Below are 19,909 nucleotides of genomic sequence, written 5' to 3' on the forward strand. Positions count from 1 at the left end.
AAACTATCCAAGCTGATAATTGACTGCCAAATTTCTTTGTTCGACATAATACCCATGTGTGCTACTTCGCTACTTTTTAGTTACCTGCCATATTTTGTATAAAATTCTCATTGATATTTTAGTTAATTGACAGAGTAAGGGTTTAAATTACCAGTAGAGGAATTTTCTTTCACAATGTATCTAGCAAACTCTATTAATTCTTTTTCAGGTAAAAGCAGAATTTTAAAGAGTAAACCACAAGTTAATCCATGATATTATTGGCAAATTTCAATCCATTGATTGAGAAAAATATTTTGGACTATGCCAAGAAATGTAACAAGAAACTACATTTGTTCTTATAAACAGAGTGGAGAGAGCAATTACTGGGAAATCAGGTAAGTCATGCAATTAATAATAATTTGTCCAAACCAATGGCAAAATTATAGTATTATAGCAATACAGGCTATTGCTACATGAAATATGCCTATTTATAATCTAACATAATCTATCTTGATAAACAATTTTTTTAACAGACATCCAGAGCACAGTTGCTTAGATTTTGAAGGAATTATTGAAGAAGAATGTAGGAGAATCTCAGTCTCTCTTTTTAAGATTTGTTCAGTAAGTGTAAGAACCTTTGTGGGCTGACTTTGTTTTTTAATACTTTTAAAGTCCTTCTAAAAAACATTGGTTTCTTATTAAAGGTTGTTGATTCCATAGATCAGGATAATGATTCAGAAGACATTTCAGACGTTCAAACTTTGATGATTGCGGTGGAGGGCAAATGTTATCCTATCGAAGAGCACTACCTTTTTATCCACTAAACATGGAGTACATTGCTGGTGTGGCAAATGGAAACTGCTCTGGTCGGCAAGCCTTAGGACAAAACTTTTGAAGGACGTTAAGTACACTAGACATTTTATACATTCTGTACATAGATTTTCCTGTCACAGCATATGTAGAAATAAATATTTTCAAGTCGCATTTTGTATACTTCGTATGATTATTAGCTTATGCTATTTAGTCGCTCCAATGCTAGCGCCAAAAGTGCAAAACTAAACCACACAAACTTCGTGTGTTAAATAAGACGATGTAACCCTTACAAAAATGTTCTATAGAATTTCCATTAAAATTCTCTACTGAATATCCTATAGAATATTCTAAGGGATTTTGGAACCTATTCTATGGAACGTTCTACAACATGTTCTATAGCACTTTAATAGAATATTCTATAACATATGCCATGTTTAGAATATTCAATAGAATATCCTTCAGAACATTCATTAGAATGTTCTATGAATACTGGTTTCTATGGAACATTCTAACACATTTCTATGACATCCTATATTGAAATGTTCCATAAAATATTTTCAATCTATGGAATATTCCATTAATGATCCTATTGAATGTGTGATATGCTCCATAGAATATGTATTCTATAGTATATTTTATTGGATAATCTATTAATATGCTATTGGATGATAAATGGTATATTCAACTTCGTCCATTTTTCGACTTTGAAATATATCACTTTATAACAACATAATCAAAACTTCTTTCTGCCAAGAGTGAGATATACAAACAAATAAAATATTCCCAAATATATGTAACAAATTTATTTACTTAACGTTCAATTGATGCAAAGATTTAATGAAAATCCCTTGCTTAAATTACATATAAATAAATCTAGAGATTAAAGAAATTGAAATACATATATTATACACAAAGAATAAAAAACAAGTCCTATAAGTGTCCATATAACTTTAATCTGCATGTAGAACTCTAGTTCTGGTAATTAAGTCTGTCAAATAATCATTTTGTTTTGTGGATAAAACAACTGCAGCCGGTTGTTTGAAGGCTGTTTAGCTTAAATGGTAGTTAAGTGAAATTATATACATTTCACACATTTTGAGAGGATTCAATTGAAATATTATGCTCTAATTAATTAAAAACAATATGGTGTCACTCAAATTGAAATATTTTAGCTTGGTTTTTTATGAATGTATAAATTTATTCAATATTTTCTAGATAAAATTATTACCATACTGCAGTTTTCCCAACAAATAAAATGACTGTGCAAGAAAATAGCAAAAATATAACTAGGCTATTATATTAAATATATTTACATGTACAGAACATGTAAATAGTAGAAAATGGAATGTCATATAGTTACTGATGTCCAGATGCTTTCAACTTGGTTTTCTCAACTTGCACAATATTATTAATCTTTGGTGCCATAACTTGTCATATGTCAGCCTCTTTTCCCTCAAACCTTTTTGCACCATACTTTAGACACAGCTACACTCTCCTCCGCAGAGGCTTTTTGGGTAATCTAACAATAATTGAGAATTATATAATACAATTGAGAATTATATGATATAATTCGTAGTAGCGGGCGGACGGGAGGGAGCTAATAATAGTAGCGGTGAGTGGCGGGCGGACGGGAGGGAGTCGGGCGGTTGCGGGTTGAAAAATGAAATTTGAGAAGCCTCTGCCATATAATGTTTCCAATATGGCGTCAAATTACATATCATATTATATTACGTATCATCTCATGAATATTTTTCAAAATAAATATGGATGAGACTATAAATCAAACAAAGAATGTTTTGTCGTTGTCGTTGACCAAAATAGCTAAAGCATGGACTGCACTCTTGACACGATACTCACTGACAGGTCGCCCATTTTTCTTGTGTAGAAAAATAGTACATACACATTAAACAAAAGTGGACAATTATCTTTAACATCTGAAGTCAATTTGGAAAAACATCCAGTGAGGTCACATTCAGTTAATGTTTTTGAACTAAGTTCTGTGTTCAAAATGTAGAGAATACAGAAATTTCTTTTTGTAATTGATCTACTTCAAAAGTACAAATATTTTCACACTGAGTCTGTTTTGATGTTAACTGGTTAATTGCTTTCTGAAATAGACTTGTTAGTAAGTCATTCAGTTCCTGCAGTCTGTTGTGTGCTTCTAGTTGCTTGTGTAGCAATGCCTTCACAACATCTTTGTTTACATTTTCTTTTGATAAATGGTCATCAACATTCTTTCTTGCTAAATCAAGTTCATTAGTAGCACTGGATATCAGTGTCTTGATGTTTGCTATCTCTGGACTTTCGTTTAATTCCAGTGAAGAAACATTGCTTGTGGACACTGGTGCAGAAAAACGATTTAATACAAATATTTTTATAAAGCTGAATGCGGTCTGGTCCAGTACCTTTTCTAATGACCATTGAGTTTGGAAATGCCAATTTGACAGCATTTGTGGCCTGTATTTTTGGTAGTTGTTCAACTGTAGCACCTTCATAACAGCTTCTTGCTTTACCTGAGCACCTTCTCTCTCTTCAAAATGCTCTAACAACTTTTGACATAGCTCCCTTCTTCTTTTGTAAAATACTCCACTTGGCTTTGGCAGTTCGCATGACTCTATTAAAACACAATAAAAAAAACAAAGTTAGGTATACAGACATAAAGTTAATGTTACATTCAATTAATATTACTGTACTTTTACATTTTAAACCACAGTGCTACTATCTTATTTTGACAAACATTATGATAGCTATAATGGAAAGCTTCATTTGTGCTAATAGAATGTGCATCCACCAACACACATTAAGTAACTCAAACACAATAAGGTTTAGGTGTTTAGCTGTATACTGTATATAGAACTGGTTATACAAACATATAAACTAAAATGTTCAGGTTATGAAGAAAAAACATTTTTTGTAGATTTTAATAATATAATATAAATTTAAAATATGATAATTAAATATTTGAAATAATTTTCAATTTAACATTTAAAGGTTCATTAATAATTAACAAAGAGGGGAGGGGGCATTTCAACCCAGCAGTTTAGGGGAGGGGGACTGTCAAATTACCTAAAATAAAGCAAGCAGTTTAAGGCAGGGTTTGCAATATACAGTACATAACAATAGAATAATTTATGAAATAATTACCAGATGTTAACAAAGGACTTCCAGATTGCATATTCATGATCTTTGAAGGTGGCTCATTTTGTCTTTTGAATCTGGTGTCAAATCATGCTTCCCAGCTACAGGTACTAGTTGCCGTTGTTTCACCTTCTTTGGAGTACTTGTCAATACAGCACTCTGTATTGGCATGGGCAAACAGCCAAGGTCTTCATCACCAGCCTTCTCAGCAGACATAGGAAAACAAGCAAGGTCTTACCATCATCTCTCTCAAGTGGCATTGGCAACAAACCAAGATCTTCTCATTATCTGATTTATGACAATTTCAGGATAATCATTATGGATAATTTGTAGTTTACAGATTTATACAATGAACTGCCGTAGTAGTGTAACCACTTGCATTCAGTGGTGTAAACAGAAAAAACAAAACAAAATATACGATAAAAATATATAAATACAGTAGCCTGTAGCTGACGACGATTTTAATATATGCAAGCCAATGCAAAATTAACATAACTACATATGTAAATACTTTCACTTCTGAAACTTGCCAAAATATCAAGGCAATCGAATGATATTAATTAATCTTGCATCAATATTAATATAAACTTGAGTAAATTATAACATTTTATGCATTTGTTAAAATTAAACTAATATATTATATTTACCATCTAGACTCATATTATGAAAAGAGCGCTCAATTTCTTCTATATCGCTATCGAACTCAGCCATTATAATATCGATTGTACCAGTAAACCGCCAAAACCAAAGAACCGCATTTCACACCAAAGAACCGCACGTTATATGGCAGAGGCTTCCCTTCTTTTTTTCCCCCTTCTTTTTTTCCCCAACCCGCAACCGCCCGACTCCCTCCCGTCCGCCCGCCACTCACCGCTACTATTATTAGCTCCCTCCCGTCCGCCCGCTACTACGAATTATATCATATAATTCTCAATTGTATTATATAATTCTCAATTATTGTTAGATTACCCAAAAAGCCTCTGCGGAGGAGAGTGACACAGCTACAAAAGGTAAAACTCATCAATAACTGAACCAAGATATGTATAAAAGATATATTAACTTAGACCAGACATAATTACTAACAATTAATTATACTGCTTACCATACATACTCTTAACTTTCTCTGGCTCTGGTTTTGCATCCTTTTCTTTGAATTAAGCTAGGCATTTGAAGCCTTTCCAGTGATGGAATGAGAGCAAAGTTGTTCTTGCATCCACGGCGCTGCATAAACAAAACCTTTCACATTTAATATTGCTTTAATAGAGCTCCATTTTGACCTTTGGTTAGTGTGATGCTTGGACAAAAGGAAATCTGTAAATTTTAACAGTAAACACACAATTAAACACTTGAGGCCTAGCTTATATTTAATTCAATTTTTAATGATATATAAAATTTATCTAGAGCTAGTGCAAATTCTTGACAGAAATAATTTTTAGTTGGAATGGCTCTATTTATAGTGGTATAAATAAAAGGTGTAAATAAAATGTTCAAATAAAAAGTTTAATCTAAAGGTGAATAAAAATTTATGAGATTAATTATAATGGTATACAGAACATATGTTGCCTATACAAACATATAGCATTTATAGCATATACGAAACACACTCACCACTGAATTCCAATACTTTAGCTACACATGTTGTTGTATAGATGGGTCAATAAACTTTGATATTTTCTTAACTTTAGAATTTCTCATTGCCATGGCCTTTCTTTCTCACGATCCTAGTCACCTTTCAGGCATTCACGAAATATCCATATCTTCTGATTCTTCTCGCATACTACAGCGCGTTTCACCACCCTCCTATGATTCCTCTTTGACAAATTCAAAGAATGCGTATTTATGTTAAAATACGAAAGAAAAAACGCACTAAATTCTACCAGTATCAGTTACAAAGGTTGAATCAACGGATGACAAACTACATACAAAGACGCGCTCAAAAATTTGAAATAATGCGTGGCGGTTAAACAAGTCCCACATAACCTTGCGGCCTTGTTTGGGCAAAACGCCCGCCACTAACCTGCGAACGGGCATATTATGAAAACAGATATGAGATATGTCATATGTTGAAATATTCGTGATTTGTCTTTACAAAACGAATGATTTCTGCTGAGAATTTTAACTTTAAGACTTCAAAAGTATGTTGAGAGAACCTTACAAAAAATGCGAATATAATTCTCGACCAATGAATAGTGTACTAAAAATGTTATATTTTAAATTGCATAAAGGTCTCATTCTGTATAACATATATTCTATAGAATATTGTGTACAGCATGTTCTATAGAACATATTATTGGATATTTAATGTGAATGTGCAATAGAATATTCTATAGCATCTCTAAATTCTATAGAATATTGTGTACAGCATGTTCTATAGAATATATTTTACTGTGAATGTGCAATAGAATATTCTATAGCATCTCTAAATTCTATAGAATATGGCAATGGAATATGCTATAGGATAAGAAGTCCTATACAATATTCTATGGGATTTAGAATATGTTATAGCATATTCTATAGGATTCTATAGAACATTTTCGTCAGGGAAAAACTGATGTGTAGGTTAAAATAACAAAAAATAGACATCGCCTTAAAGGTTTTGTTTAAATCAGCATTTGTTTGTCAATAATTCGATTTTCTATCGATCTACTTATAAATTTCAACATGACACTTGCCAAGCAAGTTACGTCATGCGCACATTGGGCAAAAAAACGTGTGACTCGATTTGGCTTCAGTTTCATATCTGTATTACAAAACAAACACGACAAAAAATGTTGGCTTACATGATTTCACTACATTTCATTATCTATAGGTATTATTTACAAACATTTAAAAAATGTACTATTAAGTTAAGCATGCCGTCACACTAAAGAGTCAAAAGAAACATATGCATATAAATACCTATATAGGTGATTACAACAAATTTTAGCAAGTATACAAATAAGTTGTACCATATAGCAAAATTTATAGGTATGGATAACAATTTTCATAGCATGGATGTTACAAGCAAGCATGTTGAAGCAATAATAATGTTACAATATAAAATTATATTACTACCGTTTTTTTATGCAATCAAAATGTTCAACAGAGCTTATCTCTTTAAGTCATCCGGCTGCCAATAGTCCAGGTGATGAACAGTTTTTGACTTTTGATACCATGTCAGAGTCATCCATAAAGAACAATGGGCTGGCATAAGAACATATATTTAGCATGATATGAATACATGTATCTTTTACAGATAGTACCACATAAAATATGGTATGTATTCATGGAAAAACTAGATTTAGGCTAATCATTATTATAATATAATGTCCTCTTTGATCTAAAACTTCCTAATTATCAGATTTCCTCAGTTACCATTGGTCTCTCATTTATTTATTGAGTCCCCTCATGTCTTTCCCCATGCAATGTTGCAAAATTCTGTTCTAATCTAAAAGGACAAAAATAATGAATTAACAAGGCTAGCAATATAGCCACAGCAATGACAGCATTATTAGTGTCATCATCAAGACAATAATAACTCAAGGATAAAGGAACATTATGCTGACTTTCTTCGCCTGGCACCAATAAAGTACTTATTGAGTGCCATTGTGCCAGAAATTTGAACACTTTTAATATTAACGCAACGAAATGTCAATGTTTACCTTAATCCCTTTGTCTCAAATGTAAAAATTGCAAAATCGATCTCTTGGTAAATGAAAAACCAGATGGTTTTCCTGAAAAATCAACGCAACGGCTGGCAACCTAATAAGATTTTGGAATCTTAATTCATCAGAAGCAGGGCAATATGGCCAATAATGCCAAGGAAAATGCTTGTTTTTTGAAGCAGAGACATTGTGTGAGAATTACCGGTGTTTTTTAGTTCTTTTTATGGCATCACCCTTGAATACTCCACCAAATCCACCTTCACCAATCAAGCCATTCGATATAGTAATAAATCGCTCCTGAAAGTCAAAAGCAATTGCTTGTCAATATAACTGAACAACTAAAGAAATATGTGAAGTAAAATGGATTTTAGAATAAAAACGCAAACTCTAAAAATTTTTGTAGCGATAGAATCGACTTGCCTTTTGACTTGCAAACTTCAACAAAGTTTTCCCCATCGACAACTCTAGTGACGCCTGGCACAATTGAAGGTTGGGAAGGTTTGAGAAAATAAATGGGCTTACCAAAGGATTGTTTTGAAATTAAACTTTCATAAATCCTGTCTTTCCCATCGCTGGTAGTGAAGTTTGTGTTTCATCGAGTTTCGGCCGACTTTGTAGTCTCAAAATCCACGAAGTATCTCTGGTTGGTCTTCGAACCACAATCTGAACCCATCCTTTACCAACGCAACTGCACCCATTGCTTGAGTCACAAGATTTCTGTACTGAGCCTACGGTACCAGTGGCCTTTAAATCGCGGGTAAGAAGGTCAGTTGCTTTCGTATCGAATTTTGTGTTTGACACCTGGCTAGAATCATTTGCACGAGCTTTGCTATCAGTTGAACAAGCCTGGAAATGTCAAATACGTTACTAAGAGCTTTCACTAGAAGAATATTAAAACTTGGTCGCTCTTGCAAATATATTTTGTTGTTTAAGCATGAATACGCTGGGCAAACAGCGTATGCGAATTTAAACAATGATACTCAAAGCATTTTCCTTACCTGACTAATTGAGGCCTTGTTTTTGTTTCTCTTAAGCTCAACTTTTAAAACCTCAGGCTCCGTGCCCTTCTGCAGTGAATCATCTCCCACAAACACTTTTCCTGCCGAACAATATGCGCATGACATGTTCGAAGTTTCCCGGTTGTTGACTGTAACCGTGATCAACCCATTGCCAAGCAACCATCTTCTTGACGCTCCATTGTGCAGGAGTCGTTCAACAACTGCACTTCTATAACCAGAGAGGTGCTGAAATCACCTCACACTCGCCTGCACTGTTTGTCTAGAATAAGGCTAAACTCTGTATGAAAGGTATCTGTATGAAGCACAAATTACAGATCCTTTTATTACAAATTACAAGGCTAAAATCTGCGTTTGAAGGTAATATTAAGCACAAACTTCAAATATTAGTTGTAACCTCAGAATTACTGGTTAAAACTGGCCTTGGAAGAACATTAGTTTTATTTGTGACCAATATTTCTTCCGTTTCTCGCAATCCGCGCACGTTATATCAACAGGTAAGTTAACGGACCAGGCAAAAGTCCCTGCTTTAATTCGGGCACACACACAACGATTTTACGGTAATTGGTCCATTTAGGTTTATACATATAGGCAGCCCTTGCCCAGACATGTTTTCCTTCTCGCGGCGCTTGCGCCTCGCGCGTGTACGCCAGTCTAATTGGTCTAATATTATGACCACTGAGCATAGGAACCCCAATAAATATTGTTGAAAGAAAAAGTAAATAGTCCAGTTACGGTTGCAAGTTCAGTAACGTCAGTGATCGCGAAGCATATAAATATATAGTTATTGAGAAGGATGGAAACTCTTGTAATAATATAAACATACATACGAATTTCACTCGCAAAATTTCATATCAAAACAACGAGAATCCCTCAAATAAATTATCACAAATACATTTTAGATACTCGAACAATAAATATTCCATTAAAAATATTTTAAAAAGCAAAGCAAAATGAAAATGCACAAAAAATGTACAAAACTTTTGCCTATTTGCCGAAAAATATCGTGGAACCATGCGAGATATAAAATGCGGTTTGAAGAACGAATCTGATTGGTCAAAAAAATAAACAAACGACGTGTGCTTGTCAAGCATCCGCGGGGTAAAGTCAAAGTTTAATTCAAGTTGAAAAAAAACGAGAACACACAAAAAATTAAAGTTTGTAAAAATACAGGTCGAAAATTTATAAATACTTTTTTATGCGAACGTTTTAAACGCAAATGGGCTAAAATTTCAAGATGACTGCAAAGGTTAAACCGGTTTTTCAACTTGAATTAAGCCAAGGCCTAGTTCTCAGCTCGCAGACTGAGGAAACATTGAAGAATGTTTAAAAAACCACAATGTAAGACATCATGGAAAAATCGCGAGAAATAACATTGAATTTGGCTTACCACAATTCGTATCTCCGATGCAATAGACGTCCGCTACGATTGTCATAATGAGTTTTTATGTGGTACACTAATATATTGAATATTCGTTCTGCAATTACATAATAGGAAAGGGAGAATAAAAAAATTATATTTTATATAACACCAGTGTATGATAAATGGAACTGTACAGCAAAATAGGCTATTACTCCTGACAATAATGTTGCACAGAAGCAAGACATTAAATATCTCAGAAATATTTGGGCTAAAGACCCCGGAATACCACTAAACAATAGCAGTTGAAATGATTATTTGAATAGTATATTCAACCAGCATATAGTTATAACCTGCATTTTTTTATAAGTAAAAACAATAATCAAAAATAATACGTTGCTTTGTTATCTCAAATTACTCACCCATAGCAAGATATATTTTAGAAATTCCATATCTTTCATCTTTTTTGGTACTCTGTTGTCTTCGAAATGTCCCAATTTTACATGTTTTCAATCTGTTGTAATTTTAAGTAATTCTTGGGCTAGGATGTGCAAAAGAATCGAAGAAATAGCATTTCATAAGTGCTAAGCGATAATCGTTGGTAAGCACGTGCTTAAGACAAGCTCGAATCGGAACTAGGTCAGAATTTCGGCTTTTTGCCCGAATTTGTTTTCCATATTTTTATTATTGTGAAATATTATTGCCGGTGATGCGATAATTCATATCATCAGGTATGTTTATATAAAAAATCGGCAAAAAATCTTCTAAAGGCTCGATTTTGACGCTATATATATCAAAATAGTACTGTATATTTGAACTAAACCACTGCAACCGGTTTTCGTTTACATTTTGGCCAATATCCTAAGGATTAGGCCGCTTTGATGTGTAATATTGAATATATAAAACGCGTGAATATCATACCTGTGAATAGCTATGTATGCATGGCGGTAAAACGCCATATTTCGACTGGAATTTGCAATATTTAGCCTTGAAATTTACTACATTTGCGATTTTGTCAGTTTGTTATATATACTATTATTCCAGGCCATGCCCAATTCGACAATATTCTGAAAGGTTCCGTGATTAAATGTACCACATAATTCAAATGCTACAACAGTTTGAAAGATTTACTTGCCTTTTAAATTCCGACTTTCCTGCTCGATGGGGTTCTAAAGCTGGTGGGGAAATAAAGCCTTTTAATAATGATTGAACTGTATTTTTTTGTGAACTTCATGAGAGAAATAATCGAACAAATACACACATACTGTGATACATTGGCTTGGAATATGCTCCAAAACGTGTGAAATCGAACATTTGTTGTGCAATCACCTTGCAAATATCAAAGAAACGGGATCAAAATTTGAATATAGATTAACCAATCTGATTGGTTTTTATTGAACCAATCATGGAGTACAAAAATTGACCAATGACAAATTGACCTGTGCACAGAAATAACCAATCAAGTTGTCTTAATTTTGCTGAATTATGCAAGAGCCTACAGGCTTTAAAACAGGGCCGTCTGGGACCGTTTTCTTCAGGTAAGTTAGTTCTTTCTTTAGGTAGGATCAAGGTATGTGTAATTATTTTTTTAATAGAAGTAGATCCCCGTGGCCACTCTGTTAGCTAAGAATCTCTGTCCCCGTATCTGGAAACACGGCTCACTGCTTGTCTAACTGTGTTTTGCTCTTCGTTTTCTAGGGAGCTACTAATAATTTTTTTTGTGTTTTTCAGACAAAGACGATCGTAGTTTAGTTTCAGTATCCAACCCTAAGAAGCCACCCCATATCCATGCCGTCAGTTAAACCCCTAGCCGCAATTGCCTTCAGCTAATTGTAAATGCTTCCTTTTCTAGGAACAACTCACCATATTTTTTGTCGTTTCAGCTACAGAGTTAGTGGGTTGTGGGTTGTTGGATGTTGTGTCGTCGGTTGTGTGTTTTGTGTTGTACGTTCGTATTGTCTGCCAGTCGGTTTGCGAGTTGCCCTGTAGCTCTCGCTTTTTCCTGGCCACACAAAGAACACATTTCGGATACTCCTTTTTAGGAGATTGGGTTCGAGTCCCATGAATGTGTCAATTTTGCGCTGATATCTAATGTGGTCAGTCTCTAATACATAAGCACAACATCCAACGGACAATCTGCATCCTTTCACCAACCAAATACAAGTGTTGTTCTCATACAACAGAATGGAACTCCAACAGAGTAAGGAGTAAACAATACCCAAGAAAAAGTTCTCATAACTTCTCAAACAGGACAGGATGCGGCACTTGTTAATGAAGTATTCTCGATGTTTAAGGGACCCTCTCAGTTAGACGTCCGATCAGAGGATATTTCAAAGTGGTAAGCTGATTTAAGCATGTGATTACTGTGCGAATACTCAACCCATTTTAATAAATATGAGACCACTAAACTCATTGCTGTCTGCTCGTAAAGCGCGCACACAGATAATGTTGATTTTATCTGGAAGTATTTTATAAAATCAACTAGAAATTGTGTTATCTCAAAGAAAAAACATTTACCTATTTGTATAAATTTAGTTCATTTCAAAAGCTTTCCTATAAGCAAGAATTTATTGCCGAACTATTACTTTTTAAATTGAATTTTAGAGAAGCGAAAATACGGAAAGCCTTCCAAAAATCTCGCCTAAAAACCTCCAAATATTTCTAGTATACATTGGCACCAATATTTTCATCTATTTTACTTGAAATACAGTCGCTTTGGTGATTTGTAGTGATATTTCCAACAAACGTGTTTACAAATGGAAACTGGAAATGTGCATATAATTATCACCATATTGGCGAAAATTTTACAATTATGACTTCTAGGGACAATTTTACTTCGGAAATCGATTACCGGGCTTATTTTACTCCAACGGGGTAGGCAACCTTACGTTTTTGACACCTTTAACCTCATGTGACAACCACATGTGCGTGCCGCTGAGCAACGCCTCGCTATACACAATAACAAATAAAAAAAGCTATATTTTTCGAGTTTTTCTGCCCATCCTGACTTAAAAACTATCAGAAAAGATAGCAAAAGCCTTTACAGTTTACATGTAACGGTTAAAAGACGACAGGATAAAAATAAAAAAGAAAATAACGAAATTCCAAAGGCGAGTTATATTTTCGTTTGTAATCCAGTATAATTTGATATAATTTTTAGAGCTGCACTGCAGTGTCAGGTTAACAGCAATATTGATTAATTTCTGGATTAAAACAGAAGCGATTGGGTTAAAGTATTTTTCTTCAGCTATATTTTGGTGGTATTTTTGTGCTTTCTAAATTAGACGTATTAATTTAAACATTAAAAAACCGAGATAATTTCATGATATCTGGTGATGGAAGGCATGACAAGAATTATGCCTACACAATATTTTGCTGTACAGTTCCATATGTCATTCATTTTACACTGATGTTATTAAAAATAGATTTATTTTTCTCTCTTTCCTATTATGTAATTGCCATTTACCAATATACAGGGGTTGGGGGTATTATGTGAATATGAAAGAAAACAGCCTGCATTTTGTTCTGTATATTCTTTTTGTTATAGAAGTCACAAAATACATGCTGTTACTACACAGTATAGGGCCTTGTGATTCATATACAATTATAGTTTCAATTGTGTGAAAGTGATGTTCTTGTAATCTCAATTGTAGATTCTATTGCATATAGAGCGAATTGATATGGCAACATATCTTTGAGAATTGAAGTTTATGGCGGTTCTTCAGGTATGTTCTAGCAATTCACTGAAGTACTATTTGTTCGCTAAGGTATGTTGTCCCAGCGGTACGCACGAACCTGGAATATCACAATGCTGATAGCCTCACAACTATGGACAATAATATATTAATTTACTTGTTCCTTGTTTCTCAATTTTAGATCAAATAAATTATGGCAACCCAAGAGTCGCTAACAATTATTACCTTTATCTATTCACTGACTACACCTCCATCCATTGCTGTGCCATACATGGATTTGATTGACTGACATACCAAGCAAGGTAAATATTGCAGGCTACATGGTATATGTTCAGTTTATTATTATGTCATATTAAGACTGTTGGACATTATTTTTTTATTCAGTAATTCCCCTATATGGGAATGTGATAAAATTCGAAGTTAACCCCTAGTAAAGATTTCACAAAATCAATTGAAATAACGTTGTACTTCGACTGGTTTCAATTCTGGAGGCCCCATATATGGCACAATTATCTGCATTATCGTTTCATTTTTGTTGATGATTGTTTCGATGGTGTTTTGGTGCCGGAAGATAGAATAATTGATACTAATTATTGCCCCCCGTACTGAAGACACATAACATCCCAGATAATAGCAAAAGTTGTTCGGAATGCGGATAAGTCGACAGGACATGGTCGCTTAAATGAGGCAGCTTCTTGATCTGCACGGAAAAATTACCAGGACCAATGCATTCAAATTGACTTTGGCATAAAAGATGTTGTCGGAGCGATTTCACTCAAAGTCGCCGTATTTATAATTAGTGGGTGAAGAGCTACTCTATATCCTATAGTTCCGACGGGCAAAAATTCGCTCATTACAAAATAAATGGATTAGTCAGGGTTAGCTGGATTAATAAGCAAGGCTCCTACAGATTACCCTCTCACGTTATATGCATCACATCATTTCCATGTGAAAACGTTCGCAGAATGCGCTCTGCTTTCGTAAAACGAAATCACGGACAAAACTCTGAATTGAGATTAAGTTCAATACACAACCGACACAAACCTTTATAAGCGTTTCGTCATCCGAGGAACACAGTAAAACATTTTGTTGCTAGAGATGAAAAAGTTAAATTATGGTCGTTAAAGTTTAGGATATAAAGAGTAGTTATAAATAAATAAGCACGCGCTTACCTTCGAATCCCTGTTGGTGATGCCATTTTCATGTAAGGGCTAAAAATACGAAACAGTATGAATAAAGTTAGTTAAGTTCAGGCTCCTGTAGTAAAACTGGATCAATAACAGATGATCCTTAGCTTGGTGTCATTAAAAGCGCCAATCTCTTCCTGACATTTTCCATAAACTTTAGTCTTCGCGTGTGAAAAATATTCCAACTTGTTTCATTCATTCTTCGAAGACTACACATGGCTAGACTCGCGCTAAACGACATCCTCACCGGAAAGCACATTGCTTTCATAGTTGGTTTAGTTGTCAATCGCAGTCTGTAGTACAGATCGTTAAACAACTCGAGCCTGAAAACAAAATAGAAAATTCGATCGAATCATGAATTGTTTCATCCATGATTCTATACTTCTCTACTACATACTGCAGGACTAATAACATTGTGTGAACTGTGCAGCAATATAGAGAATAAGACGCTGAGGTATATTATATATTAGGTATCTGGAATCGTTTTTATGACGCGGGAAGCAAGACAGTAGTTTGAATATTTGCAAATCCTGATAGATAAATGTCGTGGACTCACACATTTGTTATCGGCGTCTCCCCGTCGTTTTGTTCCAACAAGACTCTCAAATAATAGTCGCCTGATAGGAGAGATACGTTACTGAGTTTGATTGCGATCGAGGGAGGGGGGGCGCTTTAAGAAGAACTGTTAAAAAGCTAGAGCAGTATAAGGCTTATCACTAACCTATTTTCAGTTGATCAGCTAAACATTCATGCAGGACTTCAAACTAAAGGTGATTCCAAAAACAACGTAGTTTCCACTCAGGTCTTTTTCCATTGCAAATTTGCGCATCTCAGATTCGAGAGCCCCAGAAGTTCCTCTCGCGTCTGTCACATTGAAAACAAAAGAAATTTTTTCATACTCTTTTACGACAACAGTTTAGAGAAAGAGGTCAGGACTATTGAATTGTCTTGTTATACTCATAGCGACAGGAAATTCTCCATTACCTTTTCATTTCCTATATTTTCAATGGAAACTAACTTTAACTTCGAGACTCACCTTGTAATTCCAAATCAGGTTGTACGCTGTCAGATCTTGACTGAATCTGTAAAAAAGATCCGTTTAAATACCATTGCTTTTTCATCTTTCAAACGACTAGAACATTTCCCATTTTCTTAATATGAACACTTACTTGTAATAAACAACTGGATTTAAATTCTCACATCTTTCCTGGCTTTGAATCCTATTTTTGTCCTCCAATGCGAGAGATATCCTTCAAGTTGATTCCTTGACGTTCCACTCGCTTTTCCTGAGCTGTAACAGACAAGTATAGCGCGTGAAATAACAGGCTTATACGTACATACAAGCATGCATCATGAAATTTTGGAACACGATTGTTCCTTTAAAACGTACTCTGCAAGCTTTACATTGTCACGAATTGATAAATGATCTTCTTTAGTCTCCGGTGGCTGAAGGAAAGATAAAAACTTTCCAACAAAATTGCTTCTTTACAAAAAGGTTTTACACTTCTGAATGAATTACTATGTAATTATTTCGTCAGTGGGGCAGTTGGCACAGTATAAGGATGAATGATGGAGTTTAGTTACCAAAGCAGTTGATACCACTTAGTCACTATTATGATTGGTTAGTCAGAACCACTGAATGGGTTTATGTAAATAATGGCCCTCGCAAAAAATTCTCAAAGATTTCCTACCTCGTCAGGGCTTTCAAGGTAATAGAGCAAACCAGCAGGCTGTGAAAATCGTATTCAAATTTATTACATAATGGTTTATGAACCAAAACTTACGAACAGGAAATCCCGCATTTAAACTTTATTGTATATTTTAGACATTAAAAACTATAACTGCTTTAATACGAACATTATTCTCACAAGTAATGCCATTGCTCTTGGATGACCAGTTGTCCAGAGAGCCACTAGATGTCCACTCAATTGCCTATATGCCAACAATAAAGATTATAAATTACTTATGGAGTATGCTTGTTAGTCTCAATTGAACTATTTGCAGATGGCTAGTATATAGAGGATTATAAAATGACAAGTTTTAGATGAATCTAAGAATGTTGCTAAAATACAACTCAGGTCCTCCGGATGGAATCGAGGCTATACATCTGCAACAATTTGTTAATTTATCACACTAATTCGCACCTGTTCAGTAGCGAACGTCTATCAGTGCTTTGCGTAATCATGGCCATGCGTAAGCGTTTTGGTAGAGCGCCCTTGGCAAGCGCCAAATCTTGTATTTTTGCCGCGGTTTCTTCATCAGCTTCCTAAAGTGAAGTTCTAAATAAATATCAACAGATGATTTTAGGCACTTCACACGGTGCAGGAATATTCTAGAGGTTTTAAAGGGTCTTAATTTCGTGTGGTATTATACACACTTCAAATTCAAGCCAGGAACAGTTGATGGAAAAATTAGTCAACTATACGTTCTCAGTGACAAGAGCATTGCACCGGCATCGCAAAAGCGATTCCTGCCGGAGGATCTATAGTTGACTCATTTTTCCATCAACTGTTCCTGGCTTGAATTGAAGTGTGTATAATACTTCTCAAATTAAGACGCTTTAAAACCTCTTAAATATCGACTGTTGTGAAAAGACAGTAGTTTGAATATTTGCAAATCCTGATAGATAAATGTCGTGGACTCACACATTTGTTATCGGCGTCTCCCCGTCATTTTGTTCCAACAAGACTCTCAAATAATAGTCGCCTGATAGGAGAGATACGTTACTGAGTTTGATTGCGATCGAGGGATAGGGGGGGGCGCTTTAAGAAGAACTGTTAAAAAGCTAGAGCAGTATAAGGCTTATCACTAACCTATTTTCAGTTGATCAGCTAAACATTCATGCAGGACTTCAAACTAAAGGTGATTCCAAAAAACAACGTAGTTTCCACTCAGGTCTTTTTCCATTGCAAATTTGCGCATCTCAGATTCGAGAGCCCCAGAAGTTCCTCTCGCGTCTGTCACATTGAAAAAAAAGAAATTTTTTCATACTCTTTTACGACACAGTTTAGAGAAAGAGGTCAGGACTATTGAATTGTCTTGTTATACTCATAGCGACAGGAAATTCTCCATTACCTTTTCATTTCCTATGTTTTCAATGGAAACTAACTTTAACTTCGAGACTCACCTTGTAATTCCAAATCAGGTTGTACGCTGTCAGATCTTGACTGAATCTGTAAAAAGATCCGTTTAAATACCATTGTTTTTCATCTTTCAAACGACTAGAACATTTCCCATTTTCTTAATATGAACACTTACTTGTAATAAGACAACTGGATTTAAATTCTCACATCTTTCCTGGCTTTGAATCCTATTTTTGTCCTCCAATGCGAGAGATATCCTTCAAGTTGATTCCTTGACGTTCCTCTCGCTTTTCCTGAGCTGTAACAGACAAGTATAGCGCGTGAAATAACATGCTTATACGTACATACAAGCATGCATCATGAAATTTTGGAACACGATTGTTGCTTTAAAACGTACTCTGCAAGCTTTACATTGTCACGAATTGATAAATGATCTTCTTTAGTCTCCGGTAGCTGAAGGAAAGATAAAAACTTTCCAACAAAATTGCTTCTTTACAAAAAGGTTTTACACTTCTGAATGAATTACTATGTAATTATTTCGTCAGTGGGGCAGTTGGCACAGTATAAGGATGAATGATGGAGTTTAGTTTACCAAAGCAGTTGATACCACTTAGTCACTATCATGTTTGGTTAGTCAGAACCACTGCAATGGGTTTATGTAAATAATGGCCCTCGCAAAAAATTCTCAAAGATTTCCTACCTCGTCAGGGCTTTCAAGGTAATAGAGCAAACCAGCAGGCTGTGAAAATCGTATTCAAATTTATTACATAATGGTTTATGAACCAAAACTTACGAACAGGAAATCCCGCATTTAAACTTTATTGTATATTTTAGACATTAAAAACTATAACTGCTTTAATACGAACATTATTCTCACAAGTAATGCCATTGCTCTTGGATGACCAGTTGTCCGGAGAGCCACTAGATGTCCACTCAATTGCCTATATGCCAACAATAAAGATTATAAATTACTTATGGAGTATGCTTGTTAGTCTCAATTGAACTATTTACAGATGGCTAGTATATAGAGGATTATAAAATCACAAGTTTTAAGATGAATCTAAGAATGTTGCTAAAATACAACTCAGGTCCTCCGGATGGAATCGAGGCTATACATCTGCAACAATTTGTTAATTTATCACACTAATTCGCACCTGTTCAGTAGCGAACGTCTATCAGTGCTTTGCGTAATCATGGCCATGCGTAAGCGTTTTGGTAGAGCGCCCTTGGCAAGCGCCAAATCTTGTATTTTTGCCGCGGTTTCTTCATCAGCTTCCTAAAGTGAAGTTCTAAATAAATATCAACAGATGATTTTAGGCACTTCACACGGTGCAGGAATATTCTAGAGGTTTTAAAGGGTCTTAATTTCGTGTGGTATTATACACACTTCAAATTCAAGCCAGGAACAGTTGATGGAAAATTAGTCAACTATACGTTCTCAGTGACAAGAGCATTGCACCGGCATCGCAAAAGCGATTCCTGCCGGAGGATCTATAGTTGACTCATTTTTCCATCAACTGTTCCTGGCTTGAATTGAAGTGTGTATACTTCTCAAAATTAAGACGCTTTAAAACCTCTTAAATATCGACTGTTGTGAAAAGACAGTAGTTTGAATATTTGCAAATCCTGATAGATAAATGTCGTGGACTCACACATTTGTTATCGGCGTCTCCCCGTCATTTGTTCCAACAAGACTCTCAAATAATAGTCGCCTGATAGGAGAGATACGTTACTGAGTTTGATTGCGATCGAGGGATAGGGGGGGCGCTTTAAGAGAACTGTTAAAAAGCTAGAGCAGTATAAGGCTTATCACTAACCTATTTTCAGTTGATCAGCTAAACATTCATGCAGGACTTCAAACTAAAGGTGATTCCAAAAACGTACTCTAGGTCTTTTTTCCATTGCAAATTTGCGCATCTCAGATTCGAGAGCCCCAGAAGTTCCTCTCGCGTCTGTCACATTGAAAACAAAAGAAATTTTTCATACTCTTTTAC

At 34.9% G+C, this 19,909-nt stretch overlaps 1 long non-coding RNA gene across 1 annotated transcript; it reads right to left on the reverse strand.

The window, feature by feature from the left end:
* Positions 1-18,477: 18,477 nt before the first annotated feature.
* On the reverse strand, positions 18,478-19,110 carry LOC114543721. The gene is made up of 3 exons (XR_003690173.1): positions 19,070-19,110; positions 18,782-18,856; positions 18,478-18,654 (listed from the first exon to the last, which is right to left on the reverse strand). It is a non-coding gene; the product is annotated as an uncharacterized LOC114543721 (long non-coding RNA).
* Between the last annotated feature and the right edge of the window lie 799 nt (positions 19,111-19,909).

Source organism: Dendronephthya gigantea, unplaced genomic scaffold (assembly GCF_004324835.1).
Source record: "Dendronephthya gigantea isolate DGI-Jeju-01 unplaced genomic scaffold, DenGig_1.0 000533F, whole genome shotgun sequence".
Taxonomy (NCBI): domain Eukaryota; kingdom Metazoa; phylum Cnidaria; class Anthozoa; order Malacalcyonacea; family Nephtheidae; genus Dendronephthya; species Dendronephthya gigantea.